This window comes from Tubulanus polymorphus, chromosome 6 (genome assembly GCF_964204645.1).
Source record: "Tubulanus polymorphus chromosome 6, tnTubPoly1.2, whole genome shotgun sequence".
NCBI lineage: Eukaryota > Metazoa > Nemertea > Palaeonemertea > Tubulaniformes > Tubulanidae > Tubulanus > Tubulanus polymorphus.
Window position 1 is genome coordinate 16,660,427 of NC_134030.1, and position 21,803 is coordinate 16,682,229.

General features: G+C 32.9%; 1 pseudogene; it reads right to left on the bottom strand.

Moving 5' to 3' along the window:
- Positions 1 to 3,537: 3,537 nt before the first annotated feature.
- Positions 3,538 to 7,872, bottom strand: LOC141907785 (uncharacterized; annotated as a pseudogene).
- Positions 7,873 to 21,803: the final 13,931 nt, after the last annotated feature.

The window sequence follows — 21,803 nt, forward strand, 5'->3', positions numbered from 1 at the left end:
TTATTTCAGTTATATTTTAACAGATCAAGTCTTTTATGAAACTACTACTGATTTAATAGAATTATTGATAAAAACATTACAATTAAACGTATTAAATAATATTTATTTTGAATTGTCTTCGATAGAAAACATTATCAAAAAGTTAAAAATAGGAGTTCATAGCCCTGATAGACACTTTATTTTATCAAAATTAGAAAAACCTATTTTCCAAGTAAAGAAGATAACCCACAATCATTTTGAAATAATTGATAAAATGGATTTTGAATTGATGAAAAAAATACTGAATATTTGAAGATAAATTCTTATGATTTCATTAATGTATGTGATATACATAAATAATCTGATTATTCAAGAAAAATGAAACTTAACAATATGAAAATTAAGCAATGCAAGCGTTTAGAACTATTGAAAGATAATTCTGAATATACTATTGATTTCATTAATCTTAGATATTTTAGAAATCAATTACACCATTAATTTTAATTCATAATTATGAAAATATTTACATATCAAATGAATTTTTCGATAAAGAAATGATTAAGTATAATATAACAGAATATCAGGTGATAAAATTGATTACACACAAGCAAAAATATAATTCTCAGCGGCATAAAAAATTAGTAGTAAGTCTAATTGTTATTTGATTTGAAACATATAAATATTTTATAAACTGTTTAATTTTTCTCTTAAATAAATGGATGGTTCTATTCCAACTGGGAAAAGTGATTTGAAACATTATCTTGTAGCAGGAGGGTTAATATTAGCTGCATTATACTTGTACTATGAGAATATTTCAAAAGATTTGATAAATGAAAATAATAAATTGAGTAAAAAGTTAAAGAAGTTAAATGGAAACAATCACAGAAATAAAAAGAATAAAAAAGTTAATGATTTAAATGATATTGAGGATTAAAACAAGATCATTTAATTTAATTTATTCTATATATTTTAACTATAAAAATGAGTGAAAGTAAGGTAGTAAATTTATTACATCTAATATATAAAAATTAACAGAATATCAAATCAATTATTATGATTTCAGGTTAATTTTCTTTTTCAATTTATAGTATAAAACAGTTGTTAGAATTTTATGATTCTTGTTAAATTAGATATTCAGAATTGAAAGAAAATATAAATTATCTATCAGATCGAATAAATAATATTAAGTGTTGTGAAATATGTAATAAAAGATATAGAAATTAGAAATCATTAAGGAATCACACGTATATTCATGAGCTAAATGATAAACTGTATAATTCAAATTAAGCAATAGACTGTTAAATTGGCTGAAATATATATAAATAGATTATATTAGAACTATTTCTATATTTAGATTAATAATTTATATTTATAATTTTTATAAAAACTAATTTATATATCTATGTACTAGACATACGAGTAAGAAAGTAAGATTCTTGCCAAGAAAGTAAGAATTCGTGGATTCTTACTCGTACCTGTCTTACTTAGTTTTATAAAAATGAATAAATTATATGTTTTCACTTAATAAAAATAAAAAATAGATTATATTTTAACTATTTCTATACTAAGATTGATAATTTATTCATTTTTATATAATCTAAACTAATTTATATATCTAAGTACTAGAGGTACGAGTAAGAAAGTTAGATTTCTTGGATTCTTACTCGTACGTCTAGTAAATAAATATCATAAATAGTTTTATCATATATATATTTCTGTTTCAATATTTATTTACCTCACAGATTTATTATAAATATTTGGAAAAGTATAAATCATATTCAATTATATATTTACATTTATCATTATTGAAAGAGTATTACAATGAATCCATTAGATTGTTAAACTGTTTAAGTATTAAATTGCGTAGATTGTATATTCATAAACTAAATGATAAATCACGAATAAGACTGTTAAATTAGCTGAAATGTATGAAATATTGTATGAAATATTAGTTAATCAAAAAGGGGGTTTGGTATCAATGTATTTGATACGTATTAAATACGTATTATGCTTTATTTCTGAAATTAAAGCTTAAAACGTTTTAAATGTGTCACCATGTCTTCGCATGACCATTCGACAATTAAAATGTGGGCCTGTTGATGCATATCTGTGTTCACGCGGTAAAAACACCTATCTGCTCCGTGGGAAGAGTTAACTAGAAGAGTTCTACTAATTAGTATTTGCGTTCAATCCATTACTACACGTAATTGATACATAAATGGTTAACGGTTAACGCGTTATTGCTGACAAAGCAATCGACTCGCGTCGTGCACTAAGTATTGACTATATCATAATCAGTTTTGCGCTGAATTCAGCTTAAAATGTATTAGGTAATCTTTAGTTGTTCAAACAAACATATTGTTAGTTTCATACAGGCAGAGTCATGATAAGGTTATAACATTTCATCATTTGGATTATTTCCTGTGGAATAATGTAATGATAAGGTTAGAACGTAGAAATAAAAAGGCTCTGTACCTTTATAATTACAGAATGCTTGGACATTAATGGAATGATAACCCTTTAGGTTGATATAATCAGCTTCATGTTCATGGGGGTCTTTGTATACGAATGTGAGTGCAGTCTATACAACCTATGACTGCTGGGAAATACGCAAGAGCATGAAAGCCTTGGTTTACTTCTAGATGTTCAGCATCGGTAGTGGGCCATCTGATAAATACAGGGACAAGCTCGTCCAGTGCTTCTGTAACGTTAGTTATAATTCTTGAAACGGAGGCTTTTGATACACCAAATCTGTCGCCAATTACAGATAAAATCGATCCAGTCGCATAGAATCGCAAAGCGATCATAACCTGCCAAATAGGCAATATTGGCATTCCTCTTTCCGTTAGCTTCCCAAGTCTTCTAGCTATAAGTTGCGTTATTACCAAAATAGTCTCTGGCGTCAAACGGAATCGTTTAAGGATTTCATTTGCCTCATAAACATCCAAAGAATGGTCCAAGCAGTGATATTCTTTGATTTTTCATTGACGAATCAACATTTCATTGGCCATTTTGTTAATTTTGAAGCTTAGGAATATAATTTGCCGCTAGGAATAAGTAACTTATTGCCGGGGAATAAAAACATCCACGTCTATGAAACAGAAATATCCCTAGTACTAAATTTGATCCGTGGGATAAGTGATTTCATATCAGGGAATAACCTTATTCTATGTCTATGAAACCTGCTCCAGTTCATCAACGGACTCCTGAGTTAAAGTTATTTATTGCGACCATGACAACCTTTTTTCTATGCTTGAATACATACCACTGGTTTTCAATCTCCCAATTGGCCCTAGCGCCAATGTGGCACTTACCAGCAGGCCTGCCACCCAAGCCAAAGCTTTAACAGTTACCTTACCATCTGTGATATAATCTGACAACACTGTATTTACTATCCTTAGTGTTCTACTCACCCTTTCATCTGTGACATAGAGTTTTCTCTGAGTCATATTGATTCTGAATCTTAACCTTAACCACACCTGTTTGACTCAAGGCTCCCAAAAGCATTTTCCTCGCTAATGAAACCGCAAGCAACCAAATCCTCATGTACTCTGTGACTTAATTTTTTACCTTGTGTTTCATTAACGCCACCCCTATATCATCATCTAGATAAAGAACCACTCTCCAACCCTCTGCCCTCCAGTAACGTACTAATACCTTAACCAATCTTGTAAAAATATATAGACCTATAGCACAGCCAAAAGCCAAAACATTGAACTGTCAGTATGTCTTCTTGCCTACTAATTCCCAGGCAAAACCAAATTAGGTCTATGTATTATCAGCTACTTCTACATGATGATACGCAGACTTCAAATCAAATCTGAATATATGGGTGGACTCGCCAACTACTTCTATTGCCACCTTTAAATCTTACATTTTAAACCGCAAATTGCACAAATGTTCATTTCCATGCCTCATGTCTAAAATCAACCTCCTTTTCCCCACTTTATTGACCGATACAGTCAAGGGATTGACCACAACTGGCATTGACGTGACCCGAGTTACTACCTTTATTTTCTCGAACTTCAATAATTCAGACGACACAAAATCGGCATTGTCTAGAAGCGCTGACTAATTGTTTTTAAATGTTTTCCCTACCAGCCTAGACTCAAACGGTGATGTTAGCCCATTACTTATCAAATCAAAAATCCATTCCGATGCCCCCATTTTCATCCACATTTTTTGATGACTTTTTAATCTACCTACTGGCGACACTAGGGATTCTATATTTTCACACACAGGTGTACTTCTATTTATGGTACCTCCCGGCAAGCCTTGGCTTGACTGCTACCCCAATTATCAATATCAGATCGATAAAATGTACTTATCGGTGTCTGAATATTACTTCCAATCACAGCAGATCATTGCTGCATACATCTTCTAAGGGCATTGCCGTCTCCAATGGCCCATCATCCCCATCAAATAATGGCCGATCTTGTGGTATTTGGATTGTCCCTATACTGGTGAGCCACTGATGGAGTTGACAATCTCTGTTGACTCGGTTGACTGTTCAGTGTTGTTCTACCCAGGAAGCGTATTTTCTGCTGTTGATTAGCTACTGCTATTTTCTCCTATATTTTTGGCCGCTCGGTTTGGGTCAGAAAACTAAAAATTGTATGAAACTGAATATTTCAATACCATCTAAGCACCTTATCAGCAATGTTGTGTCAAAATTTCATAGAAATTGAACACAAATTGAATATATTGAAAATACAGATTTTATGTTCAAATCCGTTATTACTAAAGGAATTTTTATGAAAAAAACATCCATGGAATCAGTGAAATATAACTAAGAACAAGAATATGGTCAAAATGATTTCAAAGATATATGAAAAAAGTTTTTTTGAATCGTCATTATGGTACTGTGTGAAACTGGTGTGAGCCAGATGTGTTCCTGTAAACATTATACACAAACTATCGCGATGGTAGGATGTGGCCTGCGCTATTTCTCAAGTGGGTGTTTGAACTTGTGCTGAATCACCAAATCGCGGCAGTTGAATGTACTAATGAGTAAAATTTAATGATGGGACATTTCTACCCCTATAGTGAAATTATTTATCGTTTTAAAGGGCGTTGGTGAATTCGTCGTTCGCGGATTAGAATGTTGTTCTGTTACCTGTTTCTAATATTTTATCGAACTGGCAGAATCATAGCTTACTTTAGCATAAATTCCAGCAGAACAACATAAATACGAATTGAACCGTCAATAATTACGTCGTATTTAGTTTTATTAGTCAGATCGTTCTTCCATCTCAATGGCAAATTTATATTTTTATTTGCAATTATTTCGGCGATTCGAACACCACCACTAGGGTTCCTAATCCTCGTGGCCGCAGTTGGTAAGATAGCTACAAACATTTCTGAAGAAGCTTCGTCATTCTGCAAATTTCACAAGTCAATTGTTTTTTATCAAGACGCGATCACACGAAAAGTGGCGCCAACAGACTTGAATATCATATTAATAAACTGAATCGGGTTAGTTTTGTATTCATAAAACTAAAAATTGTTTAACCAAAATTAAGTTATACTCGCTATGATTGATATCGGTTCTAAATTGAATAAACTCGTTTATATAATTTTAATGATCAATGAATCATTTGATAATAGATGAATTTGATAAATCAAATCGAAACTATTAGATTGTTATCATTAATTATTATATGTCGATTCAATGTCTTATTTATTGTGACGATGAAAATGAAAGATATCTTGATTTTTTCGATAGTATTGCGTTGATGTGTTTCAATGGTCTGTTCTAATGATTCTACGGGGGAAGTGTAATCTCATTACTTCCCTGATTATACTCAGTCAAACAGTAGTAAAATATTTTTGTGTATAAGCACTTACTATGTAAGCCAATACCCTCATTAACTGGGAAAATAACGACCTGTGGGAAGTGAGGTGCCATGACCCAGATGATAAGACAGAGACTTTCATCGACAGTCTATTTGTATCTATATCAGTTCAACGATTATATTTCAAGCCGTTTGGTGCGCTGATGGGGCATTGGATGTTCGAGTTTGACCCAGGCCATACTTTCACTGAGGAGTCTAAAACTTTACGATTACACCACCATTGCTCCTCGTGAGATGTTTTTCTGAATTTCGATGGTTCCGCGTATTTCAACCGTTTCACCTCAGTCACCTATTTCATCATCATCAAATTCACGGACGGAAAGGAGGCCTGGTGGTGGCCTATTGGTGTCCGGCTCGTTTGTTGATTTGTATTGGTTTAGGTGACAGGGTTTCCATAAAAAGCTCTCTCACTTAATAATATTTCATTACAAATAATTGGTATATTTATTCATTACTAAAAGATTAAATTGTTTTAAGAGTTGATTAGTTGAATTTTATACAAATCTGATCCGTCATAATTAACAGTTTTGGCGTAGTTAATTTCATAAGTCATAAACGCTTGATTTCTAGCCATTTTGTAGAGTTTGCTACAAGGAGAAGGTTTTATTCGGTCCATAATACGAGTGTTGTTGGTGTTATTCTGAAAAGAAAAAGGAAGTGCGTGTGGCCCAAGGTGAACGTATCGGCAATCTCTATGGAGGTACCAGGATGAATCCCGCCGACATTATACCACCAGGAGCACCAATCCGCATTTACCAAAGAATAATTAATATGATGTTAGTTCAGTTAGTTGTTAAGTTAGTTTTAAAGATTAGATTAATTAATAAGATTAACAAAAATTAAGAAACAGGTAAATTTTAACAATAAACATTTGATTATTATACTTTGACATATAATTTGAATTGACAAAATTTATTTTACGAGGTAAGATATTTCTGGTCTTCCCAACATTTATTGAGTCTACTCTTAAAGCAGTTTATTGATGGAGCAGTGACTATGTTTTCGGTCAGGCTGTTCCATTTATTTACAACTATTTGAGAAAAAGTTGCTGTAAAGCTCCTTCTTACACCTTTGTTTTAAAAGTTTCTGACTGTTACCTCTCAACTGACGTGTACGCTTATCCCCCTCAAGTGTGGTGTTTCCATCAATATTCTAGTTTTCGTGCATGATGTTGAAAACCATTATCATGTCTTCCCTGGCCCTCCGGAAATACAGGGTAGGTAAATTCAGCTTCTTTAGTCTGTCCTTGTATTCTTGGTCTCGATATTTTTGGATCATCTTGGTGGCGCGTCGCTGGACTCTTTCAAGAGAATCGATATGTTTTCTAAGGTACAGATTCGAAATTGTTGCAGCATATTCAAGTATTGGGCTGACAAGACCCTTGTAAAGTAGGCAAAATGTCTTGGCATCTAAGTTCTTGAATGTTCTTTTGATGATCCCAAGCATGGTGTTGGCCTTTTTAATTGAGGTGTGTATATGGTCCTAAAAAGATAGCTTATTATCAGTCAGCACCCCAAGATCTTTTTCAACTTGTTTTACGAGAGCTGGAATCTTTGACCGCATTTGTCAGGCATCCAGAATTCAGAAAGAAATTGCTCGTTTCCCAGATGGAGGACTATACACTTTTCGGGATGAAACTCCATCGCCACCTTTATGACCATTCACCAAGAAGTAATATGTCATTTTGTAATAATTTGAATCTTCTGCGGTAAATCTTTGTGTCATCGGGGTACATGTTGATATTGCTGTTTACAACCAGGGGGGTGGGGAGATCATTAATGAATATTACAAATAATATCGGCCCCTGGATACTTCCTTGTGGCACACCGCACGCACTTTTCCATGCAGAGGTAACTCCATCAACCAGAACTGAATGTTTGCGGTTTTATAGAAAATCTCGTATCCAGAGAAGCAGATTACCGATGATACCACAGCCATGAACTTTAGCTATTAATCTCTCATGGGCTACATTGTCGAAGGCTTTCTTGAAATCCAAGAATATGACATCAGTTGAAACACCCTCATCAAGGCGAGACATCCATTCTTTTAGTGATTGGAGCAATTGAGTGCTAGTCGACCGCCCTGGAATAAAACCATGCCGTTGTACAGGATGTTGTTGTAGATAAGATGCTCCATTACTTTATCATGAATGATTGACTCCATCAGTTTGCATATACAGCTTCTGAAGCTGATTGGTCTGTAATTTTCTGCCATCATTTTTAGCCACTTTTATGTATTGGTTTTATATGTGCTGTTTCCAGATTACAGGTAGTCGAGATTCTTGCATGGATTTTTGGAATTAATTTGTCAGTGGTTCAGCAATAACATCAGCTGATTCTATGAGTAACCTTGGATGAATATTATCTGGGCCTTTGGTCTTGTTCGGGTTTAGGTTCTTCAGCCTTTTTAGCCCACTTGGGACTTAAGTCCCAGCGGGCTATTGCGTTCACTTTTCGTCCGTCGTCCGTCCCTCCATAGACGCAATCCAGTTATTCTATGAAGTTTTGAAGACACTTCAAGGTAATGTCTTGATATTTGGTTTATACATGGGTATACCCTAGACACATCTTCAGCCCAAAAACTGGCCCTCTCAGATTCAAGATGGCTGACTAGCAGCCATTGTTGTTCGCCAAAATCAGCACTTTTTACACATTTTTGAAGTTTTCGAGGGAAATTTTGAAGACGCTTTGTTTAATAAATTACCTTGATTGTTCGTATATATTTGTATCCCCCAAGGGCCCATCAGCATGAGAAAAATAGGATCGATCGGATGACTCAAGATGGCCGTCCTTTGACCTTTTTTGTGCCCAAAAATGTAAATTTTAGCCTGAATTCTGAGTCCTGTAGCTTCCTAATGGTTTGCCACTTTTCATTGCAATTTGTGATGGGTATTCATTGAAAAGAATCTCTTATACGCGAGATAGGTATATTTGATCAGGCAATTATTACACAATTAACGGTCATCTCAGTGTCATCAGAACTCATTCGTAGGTGCAAAAAGGTTTTTCCACATTATATTGATACTTAAGCAAATTTCGTTACCACAATCAATTGGAAAGTTGTAGCTCATGATATGGTCTATGAGCATGGTGAGTTTCAAGGTCATCGGTTTTTGTATATGGCCACCAGGGGGCGTTGAACAATACAATAACTTAGTATTTCTATATTATATTCGTATCTATGCATATTCTGCTACCACAATCAATTGGAAAGTTGTAGCTCATGACATGGTCTATTATTGTGGTGAGTTTCAAGGACATTAGTTATTCTATATGGTCACTAGGAGCGTTGAATAGGAGAATAACTTAGTATTTCCTTATTATATTGGTACCTGGGCATGTTTTGTTTCCATGATCAATTGCGAAGTTGTAGCTCATGACATGTTCTATAATTATGGTGAGTTTTAAGGTAATTGGGCTTTGCATATGGTCACCAGGGGGCGTTGAATAGCAGAATAAGTTGGTATTTCCATATCATATTGGTAACTAGGCATATTTTGTTACCACAATCGATTACAAAATTGTAACTGCTGACATGTTCTATGATTGTGGTGTTTGGAAGACCTCAGACGACATTCGAGATATGAGATATAACATACGAGATATGAGATGCAACATACGAGATACGACATATGACATACGAGATACAACTTATTTACTGTATGGGTGTCCGTCCGCTAGCGCCACCTCAGTCTATGTTCTTTCAATATTTACTGCATATAAATCGTTTAATACGGTGACGCGTACAGTTATCGTCAATCATACGAAAACCAACATAGTCAACATTTTATTCAAACCAGAAATATATCTCTTTTGGATAATGAAAACCTGGACCGGACACAACGATTAGGCCATACTGTGAACACCCTGGACTAGGCATAGTATTATGCTAGTTCTTGTCTTCCTTGGTCTGTAAACGGCCTGGTGTTCAGGGTCCGGGGTTTCGGTAACTGCCTGCAGAAAAAACTGCATCGTCTCAGAAATCAAAATTCTAAAACAAACTCCGCAGCCGGAACATCCCGGCCCTCTTGTGCCCCTCCTCCGCTGTTTGACACTTCTAGTAATTTACAATTGTATCAAAGACGCCCGAGTTCTTGAATCCCAAACAACCCAGGAACGGGCCGTACATCCGTCTGCTCATTCCATATTAATAGAACTCAAGCGTGTTCTCTCTATTGTAGGTTTCAAATCCACTAGTTAAATTCCATCCCTATTGAGCTACCAGGGCAGACTGGTCCAGTAGACCAGCCGTTGTGAGTCGAGAATAGCCAGTTTTCGTATCTTACTGCAGGACATGCAGCACTGTCTTTCTATAACTATGGGAAGGCGCGATTGCGGCAAAGTGAAATCTGAATCTTTCTTTTCTGACATCTTTCATGAAAAGGGCCAATGGCTGAATCTGAATAACTTTTAATGTAATCGGAGAATCCAATCTAAGATCATTTTCATCAATTATCATGGTCAGTTTTAAAACTGTTCATTGACAAAACCACAGGAACCACATAGTCTCCAGCATAACACAACATACCTCTTACATTCGTAAAGATAAGAGATCCATGGAAATATAAAGTAAAATATTTCTAGACAGGGAATTAGCGGACCTCCGAAACTTTGTTTGTATGGTGCGTTTGCACCCGTCGCAAAAAAACGTCGTGATTAACAAACTCAACTGGACTCTGATAGTGCCAGGATCTGGGAGTGCTTCCGTGTACCTCCATTCTGATATCTAATGAATAATATATTCAATATATTTATGTTATCTTAGTATTTTTGATTCATATCCATGTCACTATTGGTTGAAATTCATAGTATGTACATGTACACTAAACAAATTCCCTGTATGTCGGACTTTTTTAAAAACTCTTCGGTCATCGGCATTTGTAATTTATACATACATAAGATAAAAACCCACAGTGTACAAATTAAAAGAATTTAGAATCGAGAATTTATTTATTCAAACAATCTAAAATATAAAATACTCCACGTTTCGATCTCACCCTAGAGATCATTGTCAGGTGAATTGTCGTTTTAATTTGTACATATAGTGGGTTTTTATCTTTCCATTCACCACGTTTGAGTGTGGTTATCGTACTATACATATATCTTTCATTCTTCATCGGAATCCCTCGATCGAACGCGAAGTTTAAACCCTTGACTAGGTGCAATTCTTAGGACCACCAATTTGAAGGAGCCATGGCTAACTATGGAATTTGAGGGATTTTGTACACTCAAATATGGATTTTGGAATTTGAGGGGTTTTGAGGGATTAAGGGGCTGTAGCCCCGGCGTATTCGGAGCCCAACTCGAATCACTGGACCCTCGGTGTCTCACTCAAGAGTGGCCCAGGATTGCCGATGCGGGAAGCCGGGCCGTGGCAAGAATGCCAGGTGTCGATAGTTAATAGGCGTTGGAGTACTGGGGGTCTCGCTAGTCTGAATACCAGTCGTTGAATATGGGTGTTCCCTACAACGTTGTTTGTGGAACGACGGCTAGGTACTAGACTTGGGGTCTCACACAATTTCGAAAGACAATGCGACACAGTTTCAAAATCACCGGTGTTGACAGAGCCATCAGCGCACGACGGCCAGCCTCACACTCAGTCGACTGTCCTAGCCCGCCGGGCAGCCCACCGACGCGGCGCGTTATCCGATTCGAAATTAAATCAAATTCCGTATACACTTCTATGATCGAAATATCATTTCGTTTTAAATGAAACGTTTTTCGCATGTTGATATAGTCAACAGGTCAATGCTTATATATTATACGCCACCGCATGCGCACGATGCGGTATAGATGTTGAAAAACATACACTGAGGTGGAGCTATCGGACGGACACCTGTACTGTAAATGAATCGTATCTCGTATGTCATATGTCGTATCTCGTATGTTGCATCTCATATCTCGAATGTCGTCTGAGGTCTTCCATAGTGGTGAGTTTCAAGGTCATTGGATTTTTTCAAGGTCATTGGATGGGGCACTGAATATTGAAATTGTTAGATTGTTGAGCATCTGAAACCACTTCCCACATGGGCATAGTGTCCCTGGACCCCTAGTTTATATCTGCTGGATCGAAGATCATGGTTTCGAGCAGGGGAACTTCATGGGTTTCCGCTGCAGGTATAAATGTTGTGTCCTCTTGTGTGAAGGTGCTGGCAAAAAACTCATTAAATACTTTGGCCTTTGCTTCTCCTGAATCTACCGTCTTGGTGGTTCCATCAAACTTTTTTTGGGCAGTTCGGGTGGCTCGTCTCGCAATATTATTCAAACGCTGATAATTCTTGTAGTCTGATGTGTCTTTTGTGTGTAGATACTGTTTCCGTCGACTAGGTTATCGTTTCAGAGAACATTTGCGCCTTATTCGGAAAAACATAGATTGCTAAGTAACCTAGATGTAGAAGACTACTGCAAGACATCATTTCGAAACTGTTAGCAACTGAGAAAAAAATATGCACCCAACAATACTGCAACGGTGGAAGGCAAGATCTCGCATGTGGATGAATAGCGAAACCCTAAAAATGGTCAGAGAAAAGCGTAAAGCCTGGACACAGAATATGATAAGTAACAGACAAGTAATAGTTAGGTGCATTCATGTTATATTCTGTTTAGTTGTAGATATTTCGGCCATTTAGCCTTCTTCGGTACAACAACAAACAGCTACAGTTATCAGTTACATAGACTTCCATGGAAACACATGTCCTTAGTAACGAGATATGATAAATCAGAACAAATTTAATACATTCAATTTTCACATTTAGATAAATACATACATTTATGACCGTTTATATGTATCGTCTTCCTGATTTAAACCATATGGTTGTAGGGTTCCTAGGTTTTCAATGAGCTGGGATTCTTTAATTCTTTGTTTATGTGTGTTATCAATTGTTATTAGAGCCATTACTGCTATATCATTTGTATCATGACCGTTGGAGTTGAAATGTTTACTAATGGGATTAGAGGGAGCGTTGGTATAAGCTCAATCCGATTATAAAAGCTTAAGGCAAACGATGAATCTGCGGCGGGTGAACCCTAGAAACTGGAGAATTATCAAAAGTTCTTGACGTTTAGTAAGTGCCTGTCAGTGTTGGAATCTCTTTATGTATTTCTAACATACAATATTAATATTAATGTTTTCTAAGACTGATTCGTTCATCGTAAAACCATGCGTAATTCTTTGGAGTGGAAATTCATGTATAATTTGGCCATTAAGAATGGTCGGGATGTTTTAATTTCAAGACAATTGCAAATAAATAATGAGTCTTTTATTTTGACGACAAAGATGTTATTACAATTGTACCTGCCTGTACTTCAAATTAGGCACCATGCCCAAATCCTGGTTTCTTCAACAGCCGTTAAAATTTGACACTTTTTAAGGTGCTCAACAGGCACCAGGCATGGTGCGAATGCTGCATCTGTTGTGAATGTCCACCAGAATCCGTTATCATCAAGTTTTGGCCTGCTTAGGCATTTTATTGGTGCCAATTCCTTGAAAGAATGTCAATTTCAGTGAAGTTGTGCTTGGTAGAGGCAACCAAGCCCTAGTTAAGATGGAAGAAGAAAGGAAAGGACACGCACCTGTTCATTGCATTTAATGAAGCTCATGATTTGTGATATATAGGTATGTCGTATGTGACCGTTAATTTCAACAGCATTTCTTCGACGTCAATCGTCATATTCATCAAATTCGATTTGTACATATGAACTACAGGTTTTTAATCTGCGGTTTAGTCATAACTGAAATGATGTGCTACATAGACAAGATACGGTATGTAGAGATTTGTATTGAGATTTTCATGATAACTTACATTTTTTTTCTATAGTGATATAACATTTCTGAATCGTAGTCTGGTACCACAGCCATATCGTAATTTTCGATCAGATCAAAAATAATTTGTCTGAAATATTATATGTCATCATTTTTATTAATATGAAATGCAAATTAGATATTTTAGAATTCAGGTTTCTAAGAATGTTTACCCATCGAAAAACTCCTCTAAGCCGTGTAGCAGCTCATCATCCGGTGGTATTAGAGAGGCTTTCCCATACAGGTAACAGTCGTGTTGGTGTATTATATACTCTCTGTATGTAATACCTGCTGTTATTTTATGATCTTGTTCATCCTCTACCTTTTTTTGAAATATATTGACAATTGATAGCCAAAATTTGTTTAATTTAGAAAATAAGTTGATTATGTTCCAATTTAAGGAATTAAAAGAGCAAATACAGTAGACTCCTTGATTCGAATCCTATTGTTGAAAAAAAAATTCAGTTGATTGTAGTCAGATATTGTTGAGATCCTATGTTAGTAGTATGCTAACAGTAGGTAATAATGATCTTAGAGGTAATGGAGGATCTTCATTCCTTAGTTTCTTGGCCGAGTTGTACAGAAGTTAGTAATACCTAGAAATAGATACATTGTGTATGCATACATGTGGTTTTATGAACAAGTTAGAAGTTTGGGAATCGTACCTGGTGCTTTTTCATCCAGCTTTTCTCTACTTTTTGATTTGCTGTGTTTATCGATTTCAGCTTATTTAAGAATGATTCAGCTGCAAACATGTTGCTATAATGTGCCGTTCCGAAAGTCTTGACTGTTTCTATTAGATGATGGTGAAGATGATAATGAATCGTCAACATCGAAGCAGGAAAATAACGTTGAAAAATGTCCCCAGATTTGCTGCCATGTCATTTGATAAGTTGAGCCATTCATTATCTGTATTTGCTGAGTAGATTTCTTAAAAGACAGGGGTTGAAATGTGTACTAATAGTTTATGCAAGGTTTGGTATTTTTAGATATAATAGTTTACTTACTTTCGATTAATTTGCAATAATCTCGAACTGTCAGCCTTTGGTTGTTGCCGAGCATTCCTCTTATGCAAAATAACAATGGTCCATGTATGGCTGCCTGAAAGTTATTTGCACATTATAACTAATGATTGAAATTTATTTGGTTTATGAGGTATTCATATCAAGTAAATTTGATGTCATACCTCTATTAAATCATAAGATTTTATGTCATTGGCAAAATTAAATATGTTATTGTCGCCTCGGAATGAACAACCAAGAGGTGCCCGAATAGATCGCCATCTTTGTTCCACTAATATCTGTATACATGATATAATACATAGCATTTGCTTATACTAGAACATGATTCTATTTGAGCCTATATACATTTCATGTAAAAAGCTATGGAATAAATCTATAAATTCACAGCTGTCACAGCTGTTACTATGACGCCGAGACATATGAGTCATAATACTGCAAACGCGTAGAACATTCTAGAAGGTGTACCGGAACTCTGAATAGAGATGACGTGTCAATCGCAGACGTGTTCATTCTAGAAATCGCACCGGAACTGAATAGATGATGTAACATAACGCTTAGGATATTCTCTCTCGAAACGCAATTAGGAGTTTATAGTTTACAATTCTAAATCTAAATGTAAGTACTGTTTTTTGTAGTTATTAGGGCTACTAAATATGAAACCTTTAGATATATTTAAGTGTATTTAGTATATCTTTTAGATAGCTAGAGTTACCGCTAATATCTTTTAGATTAATAAAACGTCATACACATCAAGAAGCGATAGAGAAACTCAAGATACTCTTTCTGACTGAGGAATCAACAGCAATGGATATCGAACCAATAGAAATTGGCGCAAGAAACACCAAAAGATCAACGAAGAAACTATATAAGAATTTCAAAAACATTAAGACTACTCCACAAATACCAATGATTAAGTTTAACATTTGTTGATGTAGTTAAATATTTACCGGCAATTGAAAAAATGTTTGTAATTATAGATTGTATTTATAGAAATCAAATGATGTATTGGAAGAAACGAACGACTGAACATACTTGTATAATGTATTGTGTAAATCTACTTGGTGAATTTTTATGTTCAGTCGTTTCTATTTGCATAATGAATATATAATTATGATTAGCGCATGCGCATTAAGCAAAACCGGCCATAAATGGCCGCATGTGACGCGGATATGAATGCGTTTGAATTTTCTATGTTCAGTTGTTTCTATTTTACAGAATGAATATATAATTATGATTAGGGCATGCGCATTAAGCAAAAGCGGACATCAATGGCCGCATGTGACGCATGTGTTGTTTCTATTTTACAGAATTTATAGAATGAATATATAATTATGATTAACGCATGCGCATTAAGCAAAAGCGCTCCTGTATGTCTGCATGTGACGCGGGTATTGTAACTGGTATGATTTAGATATCAAGGAACTGAAACGACTTATCAAAAGCAGCGAGGAATGAAAAAGGATGACGATGGTCGAAGAAATGGAAGAGGATTCTAAAATATTAACCAATTTAGTAAAAAAATATGTATAATAAATGGAACCAGAACAACCACAAACTATCAATATTACAAATAACACTGGTGTCATAAATATATACTATAAGAAGTGTTCTAAGTGTGAATTAGATAAATTAGCTTTAACAGAATTTAGTAAGCGTAAGATTAGCAAAGATGGTTTTCAATATTGCTGTAAAACTTGTTTTAAACTATATACCAAACAATATCGAGAAGATAATAGAGAAGCTTATAATGATTATATGACAGAATATATGAGAGAAAGATATCAAACAGATCTTAATTTTAGATTGAAACAATGTTTAAGGACTAGATTAACACAATTATTCAACAAAGAAACGCATTCAGAAACACTTTCTAATTTGTTGGGTTGTACAGATAAATTTCTTGAATCATGGATTATATTTCAATTCGATGGTCAAATGAATATAGATAATTATGGAGATAAGTTTCATATTGATCATACGTTACCAATATCTAAATTTAACATGAATGATGAATACAATAAAAAACTTATTTGGAATTGGAAAAATTTAAGACCTCTTGAAAAGAAAGAAAATCAAATCTAATCTAATAAACTAGATTTACAGTTATATTTAGAACAGTTAACAAAGGCAAAGAAATTTATTGATCAATGGAACGATGTTCCGAATAATGAACAATACGTTGAGTCTTTAATGAGTGGTTAAAGATTAATATATCTCAAATAAAATATAATAAAGAAACAATAACTTCAACTATCCATTATTTCTATTTTAATTTTTAATATTTTCTTTTACAATTCTTTTCAAAAGAGAACACTTTATATCGCAAATAAAAAAACAATAACTAATACTAAAATTCTTTAACTGAACTAAGCTAAACATAGTTTTAATATATAATTTATTCATTATTATATATTTCATTTAATAATTTATATATCTATGTACTAGACGTACGAGTGAGAATCCAAGAATTCTTACTTTCTTACTTTCTTAGCAAGAATCTTAGATTCTTACGTACGTCTTGATTAGGATTAGGATTTTATTTTATAAATTTATATTCATAGGGAAATTGAAGCCTCAGTAATAATTTTGAACCTGTATTATTCTTTAATTTATTCATATATTCATCATGTAACTCAGTAGGTATAATTTGATTTTCTTCTAATGATTGTTGCATAGATTTTTTATCTTTGTTATAAAATAAAACTAGAAATCTTATATTCTCCCTAAAGTCTTTAACAATTGAATTATATTTTTGATTTAAAACTCATGTTGTTATCCCGAAATGTCTCCCAGAGAAAGCTAGATAACGTAACTCACTTTCTTTCACTTTTGAATCATGTAAATTAGCACAATCATCTATAATGAATAATGTATTTGATCCTTTATAAGTATCAATTGCTATTTTTATGAAATTATCTAAATTTTCTTTTACTGTTTTAGGATCTAATATAATAAACTTTTTTATCTTAACTATATCTCTATTACATGTTTTATTCATTTCATAAGTAGGACAGAATAATATTATATGATCAAAATGATTCTTATCAATAGTTTCTAACAAGTCTAATATGAAATGTGTTTTACCACAGTTTGTTACTCCAGTTATTAACATATTATGTGGTTCAAATATAAATAAATCTTTATTCATTTATTCTTTTAATTTTACTAGATAAAATCCATTCATTAAATTTATCATCATACCCTTTATATTTCACCAAAGAATACTTTTTTCCCTTAATAGATTTTGTTTTCAATACTTTTTCTATTTTGTATTCTATTTCATCTGGATTTGGTACAAGTGATAATTCTTGTTCATAGAAATAACCTAATATTTCTTCATCTTTTAGATCTTCTAGTTTATAAACAAATGGTTTAGTTAATATTATCTTTTTAATCTTGAATATTTCTTCTGTAAAATTAGGGGTATAACCTTTATAAAATGTTTTTCTATATTTAGATATTCTTACGTGTTGTCCTATTTTAAATTTAGGTTCGCCGAAATCATGTGTAACAAATGCTCCATATAAATTATTCCAAACTATTTCCGAATTATCTTCTTTTCTAGCTTGTATATGTTTCATATTTATAGAACTATGTTTAGAATTTTTATAACCATTCACTAAATCATCTAAAACATCGATATATTTATATGTTTCATTAGCAGTAAAATATTTCCACATTCTAGTTTTCAATGTTTTATTAAATCTTTCTATAATAGATGCTTTTTTATCTGAATGTGTTGAAAAATATTCTACATCGTTATCAGATAATAGTTTTTTGAAATGTTTGTTATAAAATTCCTTACCTTCATCAAATTGTATCTTATCTGGAATAGCTTCTTTAAATATTGATTTAAAAGCATTTTTTACTTCGATACCAGTTTTACTTTTGATTGGAATTGACCATGCGTATCGACTGAATATGTCTATAACATTCAGTATCCAGAAATATCCTTTGTTGTATTCTTCTAAGTTCTTCATGTCAATTAAATCAGCTTGCCATTGTTGATCGATATATGAAACCATAACTTTTCTTGTTAAATAAGTTTTATCCATTTTCTTATGGATTTGATATGTTGGTTGATTTTTTAACCATAATTTCAATTCACTATATTTTATATTACCATTTTCATTATCAGATTTAATTTTATTCCATAATTCTGAAACGTTTGAATATGATACTTCACTTTCTGGGTTATAATATAAATCTCTTAAATATTGTTCTTTTTCCATCTTATTTTAATCCATTAAAAATAGTTTAGATTTAGTTTCAATGACTTTATGATTTGACTTATTTTCTGGTATCATCATTGGAATCATCTTTATCATCAGATTTGAATTTTGATTTATATATTACACCAGAGAATATAATAACTGTTACTAATCCAATTGTAATATATAAGTAATTATTACTTCCAGCATTAGAAGAATTAGATGGATTATTATTTGAATTAATATCAGATAAAGTCTGTGATTCATTTATATCAGTTCATTTCTTTTTCTTAGCTTTTTTTAATTCTGCAGATCTTTTACCCAATTCTCTTGCCCATTTAATTTGTTTCTCGGATCTAACCTTTTTCTTAACGCCATCACTCATTTATTTTAGTTAATTTTTGTTCTGATTCATTTTCTGTTTCGCTGTTTGGTTGTAGTACATCTGTTTCGTTCTTACCTGATTTATATTCCATAGGCTTGATATTCGAAAATGTTATGACACCAGTAGAAATTAATGTCATAACCGATCCTAATTGGAATGAAGCATATCCAACCCATTTTTGTAATTCAGTCATAACTAAGTAGTCATTTTTCAAATCACTATATAATTTATTTTCATCATCAATTGGTATTAACCAGTTACATAACTTAGAGTAACATTTGACAATACCATCTGAAATAGAATCATTTATTCGGGCTAATCTTGCCTCTTCATAAATCTTAAAATATTTTATTACTTTATCTGGTTTCATAGCATCTAATTCTTGAAAAGTTATTATTTTTCCCAAGAAATCCTTAGATTTCCCTCCAGCAATTAATAATTCAAGATGGTGCTTACAATATAAATAGTATTCATAATCTATATTGTTATTAACTTGAGCACAATTAGTTACAACTGTATCTATATTATCACTTATACCCAAATCATCTAATGTTTTTTCAATATTAATACTATTCTTATTAGATTTCTTTGACATTTATATAGGAGAAAAAAAGCAAACAAAAATATTATAACTTTATAAAATGATATTAGCATCTCTTTAGGTTAATACTAGCTTAGTTCAGTTAAAGAATTTTAGTATTAGTTATTGTTTTTTTAGTATTTTTTATTTGCGATATAAAGTATTCTCTTTTGAAAAGAATTGTAAAAGAAAATATTAAAAATTAAAATAGAAATAATGGATAGTTGAAGTTATTGTTTTTTTATTATATTTTATTTGAGATATATTAATCTTTAACCACTCATTAAAGACTCAACGTATTGTTCATTATTCGGAACATCGTTCCATTGATCAATAAATTTCTTTGCCTTTGTTAACTGTTCTAAATATAACTGTAAATCTAGTTTATTAGATTAGATTTGATTTTCTTTCTTTTCAAGAGGTCTTAAATTTTTCCAATTCCAAATAAGTTTTTTATTGTATTCATCATTCATGTTGAATTTAGATATTGGTAACGTATGATCAATATGAAACTAATCTCCATAATTATCTATATTCATTTGACCATCGAATTGAAATATAATCCATGATTTAAGAAATTTATCTGTACAACCCAACAAATTAGATAGTGTTTCTGAATGCGTTTCTTTGTTGAATAATTGTGTTAATCTAGTCCTTAAACATTGTTTCAATCTAAAATTAAGATCTGTTTGATATCTTTCTCTCATGTATTCTGTCATATAATCATTATAAGCTTCTCTATTATCTTCTCGATATTGTTTGGTATATAGTTTAAAACAAGTTTTACAGCAATATTGAAAACCATCTTTGCTAATCTTACGCTTACTAAATTCTGTTAAAGCTAATTTATCTAATTCACACTTAGAACACTTCTTATAGTATATATTTATGACACCAGTGTTATTTGTAATATTGATAGTTTGTGGTTGTTCTGGTTCCATTTATTATACATATTTTTTTACTAAATTGGTTAATATTTTAGCATCCTCTTCCATTTCTTCGACCAACGTCATCCTTTTTCATTCTTCGCTGCTTTTGATAAGTCGTTTCAGTTCCTTGATATCTAAATCATACCAGTTACAATACCCGCGTCACATGCGGACATACAGGAGTGCTTTTGCTTAATGCGCATGCGTTAATCATAATTATATATTCATTCTATAAATTCTGTAAAATAGAAACAACACATGCGTCACATGCGGCCATTGATGTCCGCTTTTGCTTAATGCGCATGCGCTAATCATAATTATATATTCATTCTGTAAAATAGAAACAACTGAACATAGAAAATTCAAACGCATTCATATCCGCGTCACATGCGTCACATGCGGCCATTTATGGCCGGTTTTGCTTAATGCGCATGCGCTAATCATAATTATATATTCATTATGCAAATAGAAACGACTGAACATAAAAATTCACCAAGTAGATTTACACAATACATTATACAAGTATGTTCAGTCGTTCGTTTATTTCAATACATCATTTGAGTTCTATAAATACAATTTATAATTACAAACATTTTTTCAATTGCCGGTAAATATTTAACTACATCAACAAATGTTAAACTTAATCATTGGTATTTGTGGAGTAGTCTTAATGTTTTTGAAATTCTTATATAGTTTCTTCGTTGATCTTATGGTGTTTCTTGCGCCAATTTCTATTGGTTCGATATCCATTGCTGTTGATTCCTCAGTCAGAAAGAGTATCTTGAGTTTCTCTATCGCTTCTTGATGTGTATGACGTTTTATTAATCTAAAAGATATTAGCGGTAACTCTAGCTATCTAAAAGATATACTAAATACACTTAAATATATCTAAAGGTTTCATATTTCATAGCCCTAATAACTACAAAAAACAGTACTTACATTTAGATTTAGAATTGTAAACTATAAACTCCTAATTGCGTTTCGAGAGAGAATATCCTAAGCGTTATGTTACATCATCTATTCAGTTCCGGTGCGATTTCTA